The 8,913-nt window shown below is 39.2% G+C and overlaps 1 long non-coding RNA gene across 9 annotated transcripts; it reads left to right on the forward strand.

The window, feature by feature from the left end:
- Nucleotides 1-5,617: 5,617 nt before the first annotated feature.
- LOC141647742 (uncharacterized) lies at nt 5,618-8,346 on the forward strand. Of its 9 annotated transcripts, XR_012545810.1 has the most exons (6): nt 5,622-5,954; nt 6,143-6,197; nt 6,711-6,777; nt 7,021-7,115; nt 7,286-7,337; nt 7,913-8,346. It is a non-coding gene; the product is annotated as an uncharacterized LOC141647742 (long non-coding RNA). The 9 variants fall into 9 exon arrangements; XR_012545808.1 differs by lacking the exon at nt 6,711-6,777 and having other exon boundaries at nt 5,618-5,954; XR_012545812.1 differs by having other exon boundaries at nt 6,711-6,792; nt 7,286-8,346.
- Nucleotides 8,347-8,913: the final 567 nt, after the last annotated feature.

The following is an 8,913-nucleotide window of genomic DNA, read 5'->3' on the forward strand; positions in this document are numbered from 1 at the left end:
GCAAGGAAAACAGACGAACTTTCCTCCTTTTTGCTCTCAGTCTGAGGCGGAGGGTTAACAATAGCAGCACAATTCTCCAAATTTTCATCTGGAGTGTCAATAAAAGGATCAATAGAAGAGAGAGCATTGCAAGGCTGGGCTTGCATGGGAGCTCTCCGGAACTTAGATTGATGAAAAATCAGCTCCTCATCCCCTACCTGAAAAGTCAAAGTCTTCCCCCCGACGTCTATAACTGCACGGGCAGTAGACAAAAATGGTCTCCCTAAAATGATAGGGGTGTGTGCATCTTCGGGGATGTCTAAGACAACAAAATCAACGGGAATAAAGAACTTCCTGATCTGAACAGGTACGTCTTCTACTACACCTAATGGCCGTGATAAACTACGGTCGGCCATCTAGACAGTCATGTTGGTGCAACTTAGCTTTGTCAAACCAAATCTCTTAGCTAGAGACAATGGTAAGACACTCACGCTAGCGCCTAGATCGCATAACGCATTATCAATCAAATAGGTACCGATATGACACGGAATTGAAAAACTACCTGGGTCTGACTGCTTAGGAGGTAACTTGTTTTGAAATAGGGCTGACCCCACCTCAGTTAAAGCTACGGTCTCATTATCACTAATACTCCTCTTACGCGATAAAATTTCTTTCATAAACTTAAGATAAGAGGGTACCTTTGTCAGCAACTCAGTGAACGGCACAGTGACTTCCAAGCTTTTCAGAAGTTCGACAAATTTGCCGAATTGTTGATTAGCTTTAGTATTCTGCAGCCGCCTCGGGAAGGGAACCGTGATTGGTATCTCGAGTCCCTTGTTTCTCGCTTCCAATGTATCTTCCGGTGCAAGTTCTGTATCCTTTGGACGCTTCTTACCTCTCCAACGAGGTCTTTCCGGTGATTCCTCGTTTAAACGAGCACTAGCAGGCTCTCGAATAAGCTTCCCGTCATCAAACCTACTCGATCGACCAACATACCCATTCGATCGAGTAGAATCTTCGTCAATTTCACTCGATCGAGTGATATTTTCACTCGATCGAGCAACTCCATTTTCTGCTTCACTCGATCGAGTAGAAAAACTACTCGATCGACCAGTCTGCTCTTCCGGTTCACTCGATCGAGTGGAAAAACCACTCGATCGAGCACTTTCGTCTCGATTCGCTCGATCGACCACTGTAATCGGTCGATCGAGCACTTGCTTTGCCGTGAGCTTATTTTCTTGACGAACACTTTGTTCACCATCACTCTGACCTTCCTCGGGTCCGATTTCAACACTTAGGTCCCTCATAAGAAAGACCGCTTCTCAAATTTATCAGATTTACCGTCTTATGTGGATTCTTCTCATTTTGAGTCGGTAAATGACCCTGCTTTCTCGAGGATTGATTCGCGGCTAGTTGGGCAACTTGAGTTTCAAGTGCCTTAATGGACGCATCTTTCTGTTGATCACTCAGCTGAAACTGCTTTGTAATGGATTGCAACATAGACTTTATCTCACTTATTTCACTCACCCCACCGGAAGATGATGCACCTTGATTAGAAGGACTGAAAGAAGGAGGCTTCGAAAGCCTTGTTGATTCTTGTGTGGAGGGACATACGGTATTCTTTGGTGCGGAGGAGGAGTAGGATTGAGCACATTTTGACTACTCCACCTCAAATTGGGATGGACGTTCGGCTCATAATAAATGTTTGTCTGCCTGTAATGTTGAAAGGCAGCACAAGACTCATAGGAGTTAGGTTAATGATCTGAAACATGTCCCTCTCCTCCACATCTCTTACAGACGAAAGGACCGTCTGAAATAGCATTCATATGGTAGATTGCTCCTTTTGAGGCTCCTCCCAACTCATACTTATCGATTCTCGCCGTGAGAGCTTCTAATGCAGCTACAGAAGGAGATTCAGCACTCCTCCTTTGATTCCCTCTGGAATTCCCATACTCAGCTTTATGGGTGGCTAAGTCATCAATGATCTTCCACCCCTTAGTCTCTCCCATATTCTCAGCAAATCGGCCACTAGCTGCAGCATCCAAGATAGCTCTCTGATCGTCATACAACCCGTTATAGAACTGATTGCATAGACTCCACTTTTCGAAACCATGGTGCGGAATGGTTCGCACCAACTTCTTGAAACGGACCCATGCCTCATGAAAGTTCTCATCAGGGCCCTGTTTAAAGCTCGTGATCTGAGCTCTAATGGCATTAGTCTTCGAGGCAGAGAAGTACTTCTTGTAAAATGCTAAAGCCAGCGAATTCGATCGGTTATCCCATGAGCGGCCGGTCCAGATCCCTATACCACTCCCTTGCAAAGATCGCGGAGTAAGAAAATAAACATGGTTTCTTTTATCGATCCGGGGACACGCCAGTTAGTGGGGGTATGGAACAGCAATAATCAATGAAAGTCTCCATATGCTTGGCTGCATCTTCATTTGCAGCTCCCCCGAATTGGTTTCTCTCAACCAAATTGATATAGGACGGCTTCGGCTCGAATTTTCTTGCCTCCCCTGGTAATGCAAATCCCTTATAGAGATTCGCATTTGTCGGCTCGAGTGATGGCAATAGTTGCTTCTTCGGCCATTTCTAGAAAGTCCGGAGAAGTGACGGTCTCAGCTGATAAATTAGAAATAGGAGATGAAGGTGGATCCTCCTCAAACAGAGCGTTCTCGTAGTAACTAGACAAAGTACTCAGCTCTTCCTCTGTCGGCAATATCCTAGATGATCGCCTCAACTCACGCAAAGTCTTCTCAATCTCAGGATTGACCGGTAGTAGTTCACCACCCTGTGACCTGCGCATAAGAAGAAACTACAAGTAGAATATAAGAATAGTTTAAGGAACGGATGCCCCTTAAACTAAAAGAAAGACTAAAAATAAAACAACTAATAATTTAAACAACTGCCTCCCCGGCAACGACGCCAAAATTTGACAGCTCTGTCGTGTACTATCAAAAATAAACCTAACGGTCTCAACTAAAATGTAGTAGAGGCAGTCGAGTATCGAATCCTCAGGGAGGCGGTGCAATTATCAGTTGCCTAATTCTAATCTTAAGGTAACAAATGGGGGTTGTTTGAATTGGTTTCTAAACTACGAGATTTAAAAGAAGAGAAATAAAAGCAATAAAAGCAAGAAATAAGTTTAAACTATCAAGAGAGAAGGGACATGTCGGGAATTCGGTTCACTACGGTAGTCCAGTGACTCAGCTGTAAATGACTCAGACGAATTAATGTAAGACGGATGTTGAAAGGTCCTTTCGGTCCACTTTCTATCCTAAAATACCACTAACTTAACTTTCATTCTCGTCGGGGGTAGTCTCATTCACAAGAGGCCTATTTAGTCCAATCTTTCGATCTAGGATTAATTTTAGCCAGGTTAAAGGTTAACTCAGAGGCGTGCACTCAACTAAGTCGATAAAATACAATTAAATTGCTATGGTGATAGAGCCTTGTAATCAATTCGTCTAATTCATTTACTACATCGTCACTTTCCTACCGCAGATCCCCTAATCCCAACATGAAAGGGGTTTAGCTACTCATATCGCTAATTAAACTAACAGCAGATAGATTTCCAGCAGTAAACATAATGAAATAACCAATAAATTGCATAAAGAGAAATTAGGGCAAAGGAATAAATGTAACGGAACAAGAGATTAAAGCAAACAAAAGATTAATTATTAATAAAGGAAGAGAAAGAATTACAATCGATGCGAATCCGGCGTAAAGAACACAAATTCCAAGCGAGAGCAATCCCGAAATAAAGTTACAGTAGTGAAGAATGAAGTACGCAGTAAAAGTTTGATAGATACTAAGTAGTGAGTAAAACTGATGCTAATAACCTAACTAATGTAGGTTTAAATAGCAAAGTAAATGAGTTTTTGCGGAATTAACATAACACGGGCTGTTTAAAGCCCATAAATAGAGAAACCACTCGATCGAGTGGATTAAAACCACTCGATCGAGCAACCACCTCAGCAAATCTACTCGATCGAGTAGAAAGTTACTCGATCGAGTAATTGGCCTTTCTGCAAGATAAGGATCGAGTGGAAAACCACTCGATCGACCACCAGAGGATGTAAAAACCACTCGATCGAGTGGTAAAACAGCTCGATCGAGTTCTTTAACTTCAAATCAGCTCAAGTCCGCGCCTAAATGCCTCGTAATCCGTGCCATGACGCTTCCAAATGCAGTATCTCACTCTGGAACAATCCCGTCTCCTCTAAATGCATGCAAAAAGGACGAAAAAGGGTACGATTCCACTACTTTCGCGTTCATTTCTTCAAAATGGACAAAACGAACCAAAGTAGCCAATTCGGGGCAAATACCATAGAAACAGTATAAAAATGCATAGAAATATGTGCTGAAATAGGCTAAAAAGACTATATATTAGGCACGTATCAAGCCACTCGATCGAGTGCCCCTCACTCGGTCGAGTAGCTGCAGGTGTGTCAATTTGGGAGCATTCTGATCTCGCGCTATTCGATCGAGTAGCTAAGTTACTCGATCAAGTAGGGCCAGCTCGATCGAGTGCCTAACCCACTCGATCGAGTAGCACTGTTACAGGCACTTTTCGAAAATTAAATTGTTTGAATGCTTTTATTTTCACATATTTCGATATTTATCATGGTTATTGAAGGTCAGTAACATGTTTGGGTCGACTTATTAGATATGCTTGGGTTCGTGCTTGACTTATAAATGACGTTTTGTGAGAAATAGATGTGACGGGACAATAACACATATTGTTGCGGCAATTTGGCATGCAAGTAATACTATAAAAGTTCATATTTTTGTATGTATACATTGCTTTACCTTGCGAGTAGTGGTTATGTTGCGTCAGGTGTCACAAAGTGAAAAATATTATTTGGTTCTTAATGCATTCATTTTACTTCCTCAACGTCTACAAGCAAGCCTCACTTATTTATTACCGAAAGGACTTGTTACTTACTTCATGGACTTTCCGTAATTCCATTATACACAGGTTGTTACACACTTGAAAAAAAAAAAATTACTAGTAAGGTTTGCATGTCCTTTATGGCTGTTGTTAATCATTCTCATAAAGTAGCAGGTGTATATAAGTTAATGTTAGTCGTGGTTAGTGAATAATGTGGACAAGATGCGATAAGTGTCGGGTTAAGGAACTGGGAAGTAGTTTGATGGTGAAATTCGGGGACGAAGTTCCTTTTTAGAGGGGAAGAGTAATGACGCAAAAAAAAAGGCCGCAATTATAGCAATTTTGCAGTATGTTTGCGATGTTTATAGTATTTCGGTTATATTTAAAATATGAGTTATAATTGTTTTAATAGTTTTATTGTGGGAATTGTATAATTGCGTCACTAGTAGAAAAAACCCATATTGCGTCAATTGAATTACGTCGGTTCTAAAAAAACCAACGCAAAAAGTACTCACTTTTGGCGGGAATGCAATTTCGCCCTATAGAAAAGCTTAATGCGTCAGTTATTGGAAGAAACTGATGTATATAATGTGTCGGTTCTCGGCAGAATCGATGTATTTGATCAAATACATCAGTTGTTTTACTAAACCGACTTATTTGATATTGCGTTTTTGCGTCAATTGTTCCTAAAGCCGATGCAAACGATAGTAATTAAAAAAAAAAAAAAAAAAACTCTTATACACTCGTATAGTCGCACGACTCGCACCCTCTTAAAAAAAGAACAAGGCTTGGTGATCAAAGAAAAAACCCTTCATTTCTCAATTTACTCATCCCTTGTTCTTCCTCTACCGATCACCAAGCCTTATTCGTCTGCTCGATCGTCGCGCCACCACAGTCCACCACCAGTCCACCACCACCACCATTGTACCGTGTCCTTTGTTATCGTTTCCCTGATCACCCAATAAACCCTAATTACTTAATATCTAATGCACAAGCGCTGCTGCTCCCTCCTTTTGTCGTCGCTGTCGTCGCTCAATCCATCGCTGCCCTTGAACATCAACATTGTGCTGCTCTCTTTCAAGTATGTTTATTGTTTATTATGTTTTTTACTTGAATGTAAATTTATTTGTGTGTTTATCAATTCGTTGTTAGTTGTTTGTCTTTATCGTATTTATGAATCGTGTTATCATCTTGAATCGTCTAGTTTGGAATAAATTCATATAGTGAGACATTTTTGTGATTTTCGCTGCCCTATGTCGCGGATGCCAGATGAACCAGATCCAGACGAAGAAGGAAAGAAAGTTGTCCCGACCGAATGCGAAAGGTATGAAATGACTCGCTTGAATCTTCGGTAAAAAATGGAATATTAAGTGTTAAGTTTGCTGTTTTTTATGTAGTTGGATAATGTGTGCTCATGATGAGTTTGACAAGGCAAATTAACAATTTTAGGTTCACCTTTGGTTCTAAATGTCTTTTGTTTAATCTGTTTGGGTTCTGTATTGTCTAACTTTTTTTTCATTTTTGAGCATTTTTGCATGATTGCTCACTTGTTTGACGATTCAGGAATCTCCTTGCATACAAATGAATTTGATAGTGTGGCGCTAGACTTTATTTACATTGCTAGATATTTTTGATTTAGACGATTTGGCGTAATCTTGTCAGTAAGAATGAGCTATCTTTCTGTCTGAAGCTTCAATCCTGTAACTTGTTCTTCAAAACATTATTTTTCGGTTTTCAATTGTTATTTGGATAAAGCTATTGTTATAATCACCTTGTCTGAGATTGACCCGTCTGAAAAAGTTGAACTGTCATTTTAGTGCATTGATTTTGATTGCAGACGATGCAATGCAGTAGAAGATGACATTGAAAGTGGTAGATGAAGAATGATGATAGTGCATCTTTGGGTAATGATCAAATAGGTTGATATTTTAGGCTGGCTTTCTTTTGTTGACATTGTATTCATCTAGGACTTGCTAGGACCTTAATGTTACTTGCTTGGACCTTAATGTTCCTCGATTAACCAACTAAAGCGTTAACATGTTTGTTGTGAAGTGTTGAACAGACAACAATCAACATTAACTCGGTGAAGCAATAATATCATTTGCTTCCAAGTATGAAGAACTTATCAGACTCATGTTGCTGTGTAGGAAAGTGTTAATTCAGGTTGTAGAACAGATATTAAAAGCGAGGCGAATGACAAAATGAAGAAGAGTCAGTTCGTGTGGCTGTTTGCAATTATGAGGTCAGCTAATGTAGTAAAGATGGTCTTATTCCTATAATGCAGAAGCTTTGAAAATGAGATTGTTTGCACTTATACTAAGGTTTACAGGATTTGTATATTTGTTTGGTGCTTGATTTTTGTAGTGGGTAATGTATATGATCTTTGACTCTAATAATGGATATATGATGCAGGTTCAAAGTGGTTTGCTGCTTCAGGGAGGATTCATAAAATTATGGATATAAGGTTTTCCTTCTAAATTGAATTTGACATTTTCTTTACGTCTTGGCATGTTAGCATGTTTCTTCTTTTACGATTCTACAATTAATGACTGTCATTAAAGGTGATATTATTTAGGTGAGATGCTTGTGCCTAATGCTTTTTCAAGTTTGTGAAGGAGTAGCTTATTTGTTTATGCCTTGTGCTTTTTCAAACTCGTGAAATGTATTTCAATCTCATTGTATAGTTATTGAACGATCTACCCTTATCATTCTTGTTTATGTCTTGGTTATTTATTCATGCATTCATTTTTTCGAATTTTGGTAATTGTTGGTCCTCATGGGTTGAACATGTAGTTGGTAGTTGTAAGCTGTATTGCATTGGGTGTTAAATAGGAATTGAAATGGAGAATGAGAAGAGAAATGAAAATCAGCCAAGGATATAACATGGACCTTATTAGGTGTATTATAGGGTTTTGCCTTTTAATGTGTTATGTGTCATTTCTTTCACTCGTGGATTTTTCCTGACGTTGTGCCACGAGGTTCTTTAAAGGGCAGTCTGGTGCACATTGTGCCATGATGGTTTTATTTATGGTATTGTAGAGATTTTTCAAGGAGTCAAGCATGGAAGAAAGAGAACATGCTGAGAAGCGAAATATCAGGTACCTAACATGTTGTCATTGTTCACAACATAAAAACAATTTTCTTTTGTTTAAATTAGGTGACAGTTTAAATTGGAGTTGTACAAGGCTTGCTCAATCTGAGGCTGAGGAGGCCTTAGTTCAAGCTGTTGTTTCCCTGTAGATGATTCTTGGTTCTTGTCAAGAAGGCTGGGTGGTACTACTTAGAGTTTCGAGCACTTGTAAGGCAATTCACCAAATACTGTACTGATTTGAGTAATAATTATGTCTTTTGTTTGTAGCAAATGTGTATGTATAGATTTTAGAGTATTTATTTCCTAATGAAAAAGGATTGCAATGTAAATTGATAATTAGGATATATTATTTTAAATTAAATGATTTTGAATGTTTTTTTTTTATACTGTGTAAGTTTTGGTATTCGGATTGTGAGTTTTATGGGGAGGTGCTAAATTTCGGTAGCAAATTTTTATATATAAAAAAAGCATTAGTAAATTGCATCGGTTCTTGAAAGAAATGATGCAAATGAGAAATATAAATTGGCCCTAAAACAAAATATCAATTGCATCGGCTCTAAAGACAACTGACGCAAGAAGTTACCCTATTTGGCGCTAAAACTAATGTTCAAAAATATCAGTTAAGTGAAAAACTGACGCAACAGTTCCATAGGCTTTTGCGTCAGTTATGTAGCAGAAACTTATGCAAAAAGGTTACCATTTGCGTCGTTTGTTTGAGAATAACTGACGCAAATGTTAAGCATCTGCGTCAGTTCCACAACTGATGCAAAGCAAATACGTCCCCTCGATATATGTCAGGCGGGAACCGACGCAAAAAGCCTTCTATAACTGACGCAATATAGGGTTTTTCCACTAGTGCGTGAGAGTGAATAATTGTCGATAATTGTCGAACAAGATGACATGTCGTTGTACCTTATTTTAGTAATCATTCGTCATTATATAATGAGAA

This window comes from Silene latifolia, chromosome 3 (assembly GCF_048544455.1).
Source record: "Silene latifolia isolate original U9 population chromosome 3, ASM4854445v1, whole genome shotgun sequence".
Taxonomy (NCBI): domain Eukaryota; kingdom Viridiplantae; phylum Streptophyta; class Magnoliopsida; order Caryophyllales; family Caryophyllaceae; genus Silene; species Silene latifolia.